Below are 12263 nucleotides of genomic sequence, written 5' to 3'. Positions count from 1 at the left end.
TTTTTCACCTCTAAGAACCCTAAGCAAATACTACACTACATTTCTTCAAGATTTCAAGTCAAGATTGCTCTTTTAGGGACTGTAGCACTTGGGTAAGTATTTCTCCTTAGGAAGACATCATTTCTCATCATGTTTTCATAGTCTTTAATAAGTTCTCATTATATTCTTCTGGGGATCTTTCTTGGGAAAAAGATGATCAAGAAGGAGGTGGTGGCTTGTGAGGTGGTTGGAGATTGCTTGGTTTGAGTAGAGCTTCAAGTGGTAACCATCCTTGTCTCACTAAACCTATTTTCACTCATTGATCTATGTATATTACTTGGTGTTGGAATCATGTGAATTTCCTGGGGTTATAGCTTTTTTTTTTATGATTTGTGAATCTATATTGTGGGTTATTGGACTTGTGTTCATTATCCTTTGTATCTAGATGAGTATAAGCAATTCTTGTTATGGATTCCATGATTTATTTGGATTCTGAGATGTGTAATCTGTGTATTCTGAGCATGTTTCGTATTCTAGACTAGTTCATCGTGTATTCTGTTCTGTCTTGGATGTTGGTGCGTTGAGAGTGCACTTGCGGTGCACACTAGCGGTATAATGTGTCCCGCCAGTGTGTACCATACGTGTAAGGGTAGTGTGGAGCGGCGGAGTGTGGGAGTCCGCCGAGGGGTTCCGCCTCTTCTTGCGGAAGAGTGCGGCGAAACACTGGGTTCCGCTAGTGTGTTCCGTTTGAGGGCGTGGAGTGGATCAACGGTCTAGGTTGTTTCGCTAGTAAGTTCCGTGAGTGTATATCTGGGTTTCGTTTCCAGTAGCTGTTTTGTGACCTGTTGTCTTGTTGATTCATCCCTGATTCTGGAACTTGTCTTGGATATGTTGTTGAGTATTTCACCTTGGTTATGGAGTATTTATTCATGTCCTTTGGTTCATTTATCTTGAATTGTGGAGTTAGTATTGTTGGTTTATTCCTTGGCTATTGTCTGAACATATATCTACTGTGTTCAATTTCCTGAGTTGAGAACTGTTGGTGGAATGGTTTTGAGGATAATGAATCTGAGTGTGGTATGTGGGGATCTTTGGGTTTTTTGAGTATCTCTTGGCTTGTTGTGGTAATACTAATTGTGGGCTTGTACCTCTGTGGAACTAACTGTGGGCTTGTGCCTCTGTGGAACTAATCTTGGGCTTTTGCCTCTGTGTTTGGGCATCATTTGCTTATGTGATTTGAGTTTTTGCCTATGTGGAAATGGGCATCATTTGCCTCGGTGATTTGGGCTTTCGCCTCTGTGGAAATGGGCATCATTTGCCTCTGTGGTTGGGCTTTTTCCTCTGTGTACTAACTTTGGGGTTTGTGGTTGCTATGAGGGTTAGTATGGTGATTGGAGATTGGAATATGGAATTATTTCTTGGTATTGTGGATTGGTTGGGTTCCTTTGTAGTTACTTGGTTGAGTTGTATCTCGATTGATATCTTATTATTTCCTTGTGATTGCTCCGTTGGAGTTATGATTCAGTTGGTATCTTGTTTATAGACTTGTTGTCTTATGCACTTGTATTGGATGTTGGTTTCATTGGAAGAGTCATGGTTTGAGACTTATTCAGCTTATTGTTGTTGAGTCTCCGATTTAAATAAAGAACAGTTCGTTGGTGCGTATATTGTATACGTGTGGGTAAACCTATTAACAACCCTTATTATATTACTAGTTTTTCTTATCCGCGATGCGCAAAAAATAGGTGCCCAATATTAGTATTTTATATCCAAGGATCTTGTGGTCCAGTGGCACCAAACCCTTCCCTTTATACGGGAGGTGGTGGGTTTGAGCCTCAGTGGAGTCAATACTGACTCTTGTGTTTCAATAGGTTGAGAAAGTAGTTATGAACAGATACTGCATTATAATAGAGTTCGTAGTATTCAAAAAAAATATTAGTATTTTATATTAAAATTTTAAATTTATCTAAATTTTAATATAGTAAATAATAATAATAATAATAATAATAATAATAATAGTGTAAAATATTTTTATAAATTGGATATTTATATTTTAAAAAATAACTAACATATAACTCTAATATTTAATGTGTATATTATTATTATTATTATTATTACTCTAATATTTAATGTGTATATTATTATTATTATTATTATTATTCTAATATTTAATGTGTATATTATTATTATTATTATTATTATTCTAATATTTAATGTGTATATTATTATTATTATTATTATTATTATTATTATTATTGTGTATATTATTATTATTATTATTATTATTATTATTATTATTGAAGAAGATAAGAAAATATATGGTGGATGCATGTGCATTATTGAAGAAGATAAGAAAATATATGGTGGATGCATGTGCATGGTAACAATAGTGGAAAAGATAACGGAAGTTATAACGGTAGGGGTATATTTGTCCAAAATATTGTGTAGTGCAACTTTTATAGCATAATGTACAAAAAAACTTAATGGAAAAAAGGGACATAAATGAGGGGTATAACCTTCATTCACATTTATTATGTTTTTAGATGTATTTTCTCACGAGTGTGAGTGGTTGGTTGCTTAGCATTCTTTTGTTAATGGTTTTCCTAAACTGTTTTCCAGGTATGCCGTAGTCTGAGCCGAGAGCGCGATAGAGATAATCCTTCTATTTGCTATGCTTAGACTAGTCCTTGTTTTAGACTTGTGGGCCTGTGAGCCTTAGTGATGGATTATGTATTGACTATTTCTTTTGTCTTTATGATTTGGATGGATGTTTATGGATTTTTTTTAGCATGTGCATCAAGGATTGGTTTAACCTAGATGTGGCAAGACACCCATTAAGGTTTTAAATGCTTCCGCTATGTTTTATGCCTATCTCGAGGTGAAAAAGTTGGGGTGTCACAGTTGGTATCAGAGCCTGTGTTGAGGTCTAAGTAGGAATCCTAGGGTTGAATACTTGAGACTCTAGGACTTGATCAGTAGAAATTAAGGTGATTATGAATACTAGGATGTGTGAGAACTAGGATTCGCGGTGAGCACTCATTTTAATTGCTTGTATCTTATTTGTATTTGTTTTACCTTGTTTGCTTGCCTTGTTGTGGACATGTTCTTACTTTTGAATTGCGCGAATTGGGAAGGCCGACTGCAGCGCCACGTATCTTTCATAGCTCGTACACCTTTTGTAGCAATCATGGTGCCACCCAAGAGACGTGAGGATGTTCCTGACGTGCCGTTCGGCGAGCAGCTGATGCAGAATATCCAGCAACTGACGCAGATTTCTCAATTCCTAGGGAATGCGATGGTCCAGAACAATCAGCGTGGACAGCCAGACCTAGTCCGGAGGTAGCAGGGTAGCACCCACCCTTTTTCGTAGGGCAGGAAGACCCAGTGGTACTCGAGGAGTGGATTCGCTCCTTTGACAAGATTTTAGAGGTGGTGGAGTGCCCAGAGGTCCGGCGTGTCAAGATGGCCAGCTTCTACTTGCAGCAGGAGGCCGACCTTTGGTGGGTCCATGAGGGACCGGTGTTGAGGCAGGAACCCAGCTTTGGTTGGGAGACTTTCAAGGATGACAGACTCTTGCGTGTATAGGGTGAAATGTCAAAAGATATTTGTATGATAAAACGGAAAGTCTATGACTCCCCGAGTGTCGGTCTCGAAGGAGGGACGTGGAGGTGTGTCAAGCGTTCGGGAGTTTACTTGATTGGATCATGCATATGACTCGAGTGTGGTGAAGGGTGGATTTGTGAGTGAGACTAGTTCATTTGGTTGGTTTGAGTGCAAGAGAGTAGTAAAGTAAAAGTGATTTTGTGAATATGTAAAGGGGTAGGGATTGGATAGTGTTCATGAATATTGTATAGTGGAGTGTCTAAGGTCAAGGATTAGGATTGCTAGGATATTGTCTATTCAAGAGTGTGTTGTCTTAGTCCTTTTCCACCTTTGTGTACTAAGGCTTCTTTGACTTAGGAGTGCCTTCAAGCATCCAAAGTTCTAAGAAGAATTTTATCAAACACTTAAGCTACACACTATCCTACTATTCTTAAGAAGTGTATAGGAACTATGATTGTGTCAAGCTTCAAATCCTAACTCTAATCAAAGACATGAAAGAGTCAAGAGCTCAATCTCTCATCTAGATTGGCCAAATCCAAACAAGATCTCATCAAAACAACAATCAATAGACAAGAATAGATAATCCATCAACACAAACTCTTAGATCCAAGATATAGAGATAAGATCATCACACAAACAATATTCAATCACACAATCCAAATCCCTAGACTAAACTAGCTACTCATAGTATGAAATGCAAACAAAAGCTAATTTAATCCAAGAATATGATAGCTAAAATTATAGAAATGAAATAGAGATCACCTAGAGAGAAGAAGATCTTCAATCCAAGCTTGTTGTCTTGCTACAATGGAGATTGATCTAATCTAAAAAGCTAAGAAAAATGGAGAAAGTTCTCCAAAGGAAAAACTAAGAAAAGGAAAACTAAATTTCTGGGATCCTCCTCTGAAAATTCATCAAAGGGGTTTAAATAGTCTCCGAAATGACAACCCTAGCTGAAATTCGCGCATCACCGTCTCCACGCCTCTCAGTGTGAGCGTGTGTGGGAAGCTTCTGGAAAGTTTTCACGCTTGCTCACACGCGTGTGGCCTTCCAGTTTGGTCCTCCGGAGCTCCGCTCTTGCCTGGTTTGCTCTTTAAGCTCAACTTTTGGTCCTAATTGCGGTATGAGAAAGGCGATTATGAGGGTTTACAAAAGAGTCAGGCGGCGGGATGCGGAGAACATGGAAGGAATATCTTAATAGATTAGGAAAGTGTCCAAATGTAATAAGGAAAGAATTCTTAACTTGAATATGGTAGTTTAGAGTTTCCAAAGGGAGAAATCCCTCATAGCTTGGATAAATAGGTGTCTAAGGCCTTGAAAGTGGCACAAGAAATTTCCCACACTCAATAGGCAATTTACGATACAAAGATGGCTGAGAAGTCACTCTAATTTTCGATCAAGCGTTAGTCAATTTTCTGGTGGTGTTAGCCTGCCGTTCGACCATCCGTGAGTGATGAAACCAACAGATATCTTAAGAGGAATTAAGGGTGTCTTATATAGTATAGAGGGCCTTTTGGATGGTTGACAAAATGTACAATTCTAGCTTGCATTCATTATTGGCCATACGCGTGTTCCTCCACTACTTGGATGCCAGTGATCTTCACACGGGTAAATAGAGCATCCTACCTTGTTGTACATGATATCTTGAGTGGCTTGGGTGGTTGGTACTTGTGTTATTATGTTGGAATTCATGGGCTGAAACTTTGCTAGTTGACCTTCAATAATATTTTGCTTCCTTTTACACTCCCTTCAACTTATTGAGCTACCATTCTTCTTTGCCACCCCCTTGGGCCAAGACTATCCCAATAAAATGGGCTCCAGGGTCCCATGTCGCCATCAATGATATTACACTCTAATATATATCTACTTGATATTGTTTTAAATGACTTAATCTTCATAGTAAAGAATGAGTTTCGATAGGGAATATACCCCGGGTATACGATCTACTATATCATATACAGTCCTAGGTCGGTCTCGATTCGGGTCATACGGCTATATAAAGGGTCATAGCCCTTCATTAGAGGGGGGGCCTTTTCTTGGCACTCTCTCTACTCTCTAGACAAACACTCACATGATTACTCCCCACCCTCTCAAAATCATTCAATGGTGAAAATGAATAAAAGAGGCTTTTGAGAGCTCATTTTCGGGCATCTATTCTCTCTATGACCTAGAACTACAATTTCATATACTTCTCCTATAATTCCACATAAAGCTAATTTGTTCTATCAAATGGCGCCTAACGTGGGATCCAATGGGTAGGTCGTGTTCTCGACTATCCAACAAAATCGAAGTCTCGACTGTAGTTGTTAGCCTCTCCAGAAACACTTCTCTCAAAACTACCATCTATTCTTGCCCTGCATGTGGGAGCTTTCACGAAATCACCAAGTAGATAATTAAAAAGGAGGGATAACCATGAGGATTCACCTTCATTTTTGTGCAAAATGAAGATGGAAAGGAAGAGTTACAATGAAGTTTTGAGTATGCAAAGCAAGGGGAAATGGAGAAGCTCATCGACTCCCAAACTCCATGAGAGATTTTAACATAAACTTCCTCTACGTGAAGGTAGACTTGTATCGTGTCACTGCTGGCTTGTCACCTCAACTAAGATCTCCAAGAAGATAAGGCCATCAGCAGGGTTCATTACTGTATTTTACTGTTGCAAAAATAGTGCCTTTTTGAGAGCCAAAACAATCTTGAAACTCCAGCTACAATCGCCGGCCAAGACAGCCTTGAAGCGCCAAATAGCATCCGCTATTACATGTTGAGGAGCGGGAAAGAGCAGAGACCTACTGGTGGTCGTTGCTGCATGCTGATGAGCGAGAGGGAATGAAGACTAGCGGTCGCCGGATCTCCTTGTTGCTGCCGTCGTTCGACGCTACTATTGCTGGTTCGTCCGAGCTACACCAGAGGTCACTGCCATCCTCGCCACTCGTCTCATCAAGAACGACTCGAAGATCTCTGGTCTGCAAAAAAAAAAAAAAAAAAAAAAAAAAAAAAGAGGAAAAATCAAGGGTAGTACCTGCTAAGCATCCCACCTCCATCCTCGACCGCCTGCCGCCCTTCCGCGGCTCATGCAAGATGATCTATGGTGAGATGGCCATCTAAATTCCCCGACTCCACCACCTACCATGCAGCGCCGGGGCCAAGCTCTTCTTCTCGCGACCCCACCAACGAGACCACCAACAGTTCTGGATGGACTCCGTCGCCTTAGATTCAATGGCGTGGTGTTCCTAGATACAATAAACTCTTCCAGCTTCAAGATTACGGTATTATGCAATAAACTCTTCCAACCTCATCATCATCATGCTACGAGTTCGGTCGACGACAGGGAATGTAACCGCGTCGTCGCCGATGTAAACCACCGCCATCCCTACCCGGCCCGTTGCTTCGCCGGAAAGAAGTCAAGGGCCGATGCCGCTGCTAGTCGCGAGTCCTTCTTCGTTTGATTGGTCAAACCCGGCAGCAACGGTGGTTTCTGGCCAAAATCTTTATCTATCTCTAGCCTCTGGTTCATGGTGGCAAGGGGCGATAACCCTTCATCTATTCATCAAAGCTTGAAAGAGCTGAATCTTCTCTTCTTCTTCTTTATGATCTGCCCCCGTATTGTTCGAAGTTCTTCGCCTACGACCACCGTTGCGCCGCCTACAACCTCGAACAGTGTCGCCCGCTGTCCACCGCCCGCGATTCCAAGCCGTGTCGTCTACTATAATTTGAGAGTTCTACTCCGCACTGGAAGTGGCGGATGAGTTGATGGTTCTGGCATTTATCTAGTGGTGTGCATGGAATGGGATTGGCTGTGAAGTGTGGGCATGGTAGTGCATTATCTTGGTACTCTACAAATTAAAACATTATGAGCATAGAAAATTTCAATGAATGGTGGATTTGGGCAGTGGCTGTCAGAACTACAGAAATAACATATAACGTCGGACATATGACATCGGTTGTTTGAAAAACCGACGTTAAAAGTGAAAAAATCATATAAGGCCGGTTTTTTTATAAACAACCGACGCTGTAAATCACGATTATAACATACGATGTCGGTTAATTAAATAACCGACGTCGTATGTCCTTTACGAGAAAAATAAAAAAATAATAATAACATACGACGTCGGTTAATTAAATAACCGACGTCGTATGTCATAAATTTTTTTTTTAAATTTTAAAATCTGAAATACGACGTCGGTTCAAATCAAACCGACGTCGTACATGCATGTTTATTTATTAAAAAAAATAAAAAGCTATTATTATACGCCATAGGTAGGTTAGGGTTCTTTTAAAAAAAATCTCTTCTCACTACCATCCGTCGCCGCTAGTTCATTGTTTTCTCCCGAAGACGTTCGCAACCGCCATCCGTCGCCGTTGTCTGCAACCACCATCCGTTGCCGCTCTCTGCAACCGCCATCCGCCCCAGCTACAGCCACTGTTGCTGCCGTCCGCCCCCAGCCACAGCCGCTAACGCTGCCGTCCGCCATAGCCACATCCGCAACCACATCTTCCAGCAGTTGCCTTCCACCTACATTGTTAGTTTTAATTTATTTTGTAGAATATTGTTTAAATTTAGTACCTGAACTCAACCCTATTTTGCTAAATTATCTATTTGTTCCAAATTGGATTGATATTATCTAGGTCATCTATTTGCCTTACCTCTCATCAAACCCCAAAATGTATTCGTGATTCTTTTGTCTGGGTTGTGTTTGATATTTTGACTCAATGAAATGCCCTTTGCACTTATGGTTACCTGCAATTTGTTGGTTGTTTCTTTTGCTGGGTTGTTACTGTTTGAGTGGTAGAGATCAAGAGAGAGATAGGATATCATCTTTGCCGAGGCAGCCACACAATGTTGGTTTGTGAATGAACAAGCTGGGAGGGCACTGTTTTTTACTGGTTGATTGAGTCTCTGGGTGTTCTTCTATAGCTTATGGAGCTGCTGAGGAGATTGGGTTGTTTCACATTAATGCCAATGGAAAGACTCTTTACCTCAATCCTCATTCATGGAACAAGTGTATGTGATTGTTCTTCAGATCTTCTATAGTATATTAATATTCATTTGTGGAAGCTTTATTGGGGTTCCTCCATAATCCAAACTTAATTAATCTCTTTTATGGCACAGTGGCAAACCTGCTTTTTCTTGAATCACCAACTGGTGTTGGTTTCTCATACTCAAATACAATATCAGATTTGTATACTGCAAGCGATCAAAGAACGGGTAATTCTCTAGTTTTTTGTTTTGGTTTTGTTTATTAGCCATGTTCTATCTTGTGCTGTAGTACGTAATCCAAAATGTCATAGTTTTCATGTTTAAGCTCTGATTTGCTTAGCTATGCCCTTCTATTATGTAGCTAAAGATGCATACATATTTTTGTCAAGTGGTTTGAAAGATTTCCTAAGTACAAGAATAGAAATTTTTACATTTCTGGATAAAGTTATGCAGGTTTTTCATTTATACACTTTGTATAAGTGTATAACCTTGTCTTGGGTGTTTCTTTGTTGGAAAAGCTTTTTCTAGATATTACCTTGTACTCTATAACAAGATACTGAGTTGGCCTAACTACTGCGTTTGTCATTTCAGGGCCTAACTAATATATATATATATATATATATATATATATTTATATTTATTTATTTATTTATATATTTGAGCAGGTTTGCTATGTCCTGGAGATCAATTTTTGGTGCTCTCCTCTATGGCTTATACCAATACTTGAGCAATGAGGAAGTTGTTTCCCATGTTGCAAATTTTATGGAGAAATTTCCTGATGGAGATCCTGCACATCACATATATGATTGAGGAGCTATTGCTTCGTGATGCGTACACGGATTGCTTCCCGCAATAAGTGTACACTCAAGGAATCACTCAAGAACCTTTCGTGTCCAAAAGAGGATCTTACCTTGTAGACTCTTGGATTTTGAGATCCCAACTCTACAAATGTCTCACCAAACTAACAAATAATACTCTCAACCCTTAGATTATTAAGCAAGGCTAAGAGTTAGAGTATTAGGAATCTAGCACTAGAATTAAGATACAAAAATAAAATTAGCTATATAATATGAGTAATAGTATTCTTTTTGGGTTTTTGGATATGTGTGTGAATATAAAGAACAAGATAAGGGGATAAACTAGCTTCTCACTAGCCTACCAAGATTGAATGCTTCTCACAAACAACCTAAACTTCAATGCACTTCTCATGTAAAGAAAAGAGAGAAATTTCACTCAAATTGAATTCTTACAAGGTGTGTCTCAAACCATTGGGTTTATGGGGTATTTATAGGGGGAAATAAGGTATTAAATATTCTAGGTCACTAATCCCACCCAAAATAAAAAATTACAACTTTGTAAAAGTAATTCCCACCCAAAATTAAAAATACAAAATAATTCCCCACCCAAAATTAAAATACAAAATAATTTCCCACCCAAAATTAAAAATACAACATTTTGCAAAAGTAATTTCCACCCAAAAATAAAAAATACAATTCTTGCAAAGTAGTTTCCCACCTAAAAAAAATACACCTTGCAAATAATTTCACACCGGAAAATTTGATCAGATACTGAAGTCTGAATTGTCTTCAAAAGTTTTTATGTGAAGACAATTGAATAGAATTATTTTTCCAGATTGATCTTCTTCTTCACAAAAAGATGTTGGACTCCAATCTGTTTGCACAAAAGTGTTAAAAGCCTCTTGAATCTTCCTTGACTTAGATCTTGTTACCAGGCCACTCGAGACTTTTAATGGATCATTTATTTGTTGCATCCCGGTCTCATCACTTCGTGCAGCCAAGATAGCTGGTAATATTTCACTTGATTTTCTTCAATTTTTGTCTTTATTTGTGTTGAGGATAGCATTTAGCTTGTTTTGGAATTTTCAACTTTATTAGACTATTAAGTCTCATTAGTTGTTTAGATAATTTTATATCTGCTAGACAATAATACACAGACACTTGCACATACAATTTATGGTATTTTTTTTTAGAAAAAAGTCGATAGTTTCTTTCCAGTGGCTTTACATTCTGTACATTGCCTACTTACCTATGGAGGGAAATCTGAAACCTGTATCCATAGTATAATGCCATCAATATCAGCAGTGGTGCACTATACCACTGTTTGCAGAATTGCAGTTGTCATGACTTAGTGAGAACATAGCTTTGGTTTGGTTGATGCACTTCATTAGGATCTTTTTTTTAATTAATTGGCAATTGTGTCTAAACAAAGTCACTTTAATTCTACTGTTCCTTTTTCAACTTTTGTCTATCATGGTTTTTATTGAACAATGGTTTTTATTTCCCCAATCATTTTATAAAGGGTATACTGTTATCTGTATGGAGATGATTAGGTTTAACCATCAAAAACATAAAAATTTCATGGTTATTTGATACTGGGGACCATTTAGTATTCCATGTTTGGACATTAAATGTTTGCATAAAGCAATGCATTAACTCAAAACCTGTTGGCTTTATTGTGTCTGCAGGAATGGATTTACATGAAGTGCTTGACATTCTAACAGGAGACCGAAGGAAGTACCATGATAATGTCACTGTTATAGTAATATCACTCAAAGGAAGAATTTGAAAATCATTAGGAAAATACCTTTGAATTCCTCCAACAGCACAAATCTCCTGCTGTAGTTTCTAGGAACATTATGAAATTTGATAATGATCTCGCTTCATGTCTCAATAGTATAAATTTATAAATAAACTATTTTTTTTTTAAATTTGCTCCTTGCAAGTTGAACATACTGTAGTTTCTATGAACATTATGAAATTTGGTAATGATTTGGCTTCATGTCTCAATAGTATAAATTTATAAATAAACTAATTTTTTTAAATACTAGTTATGATTCGCGGCTTTTTACAATTTTTTTAAAAAATAAAACCAGATACAGCGTCAGTTTTAAAAAACCGACGCCGTATCTGTAATTTAAAAAATAAAACGAGATATGGTGTCGATTTTTACAAAAAACCGACGCCTAATCTCTATATTTTAAAAAAAAACCAACATACGACGTCGGTTTTTGAGTAAAACTGACGTCGTATGTACTTATTTAAAAATTTAAAAATAATATACGACGTCGATTTTTTAAAACCGACGTCGTATAATTTATTTATAACGTCTGCTGGAACTACGTCGGGAAAAAACCGACGTCGTATGTCCAAAATAACCGACGTTAAAAGGTATTTTTGTAGTAGTGTGTGAAATGGGGGCATGACAGTGCATTATCTTGGTGCTCTAAATATTACAGCATTATGACTTATGAGCATGGAAAATTTCAACGGAAATTTTCAAAATGGAAACTTTGGGAATTATAATGTGATAAGCCTCCGAGATACCCTTAAATCAAGTACATATTAGGGTGTTTTGTCACATCTATAGCATCCTTACATGATGAATTGTGCTCATAAATGCTTGAAATTCACTAACCTACACACAAAAGCTACTTTTAGCCTAAAGGAGGTAAAACAGGAGCCCCGGGAGCAAATAGGAGCAAAAGTTGAGCTTAAAGAGCGAACCAGGCAAGATCGGAGCCCCGAAGGACCCAACAGGATGGCCACACGCGTGTGAGCATGCGTGGAAATAATCCAGTAGCCTCCCACGCACACTCACACACGTGTGAGCAGGCGTGGAGACAGCATTGCGCAAATTTTGACTAGGGTTGCTTTTTCGGAGACTATTTAAACCCCTTTGATAG

The 12263-nt window shown here is 38.4% G+C and overlaps 1 long non-coding RNA gene across 2 annotated transcripts; it reads left to right on the top strand.

Annotated features, from left to right (window-relative positions):
- The first annotated feature begins 8067 nt into the window (after positions 1-8067).
- On the top strand, positions 8068-9266 carry LOC116021176. 2 transcript variants are annotated; one of them, XR_004098929.1, is made up of 4 exons: positions 8068-8102; positions 8373-8584; positions 8693-8788; positions 9226-9266. It is a non-coding gene; the product is annotated as an uncharacterized LOC116021176 (long non-coding RNA). The 2 variants fall into 2 exon arrangements; XR_004098928.1 differs by lacking the exon at positions 8068-8102 and having other exon boundaries at positions 8225-8584.
- The last annotated feature ends 2997 nt before the right edge of the window (positions 9267-12263 follow it).

Source organism: Ipomoea triloba, chromosome 5 (assembly GCF_003576645.1).
Source record: "Ipomoea triloba cultivar NCNSP0323 chromosome 5, ASM357664v1".
In the NCBI taxonomy this organism is placed as follows: Eukaryota; Viridiplantae; Streptophyta; class Magnoliopsida; order Solanales; family Convolvulaceae; genus Ipomoea; species Ipomoea triloba.
This window is presented reverse-complemented; position numbering and strand designations above follow the sequence as displayed.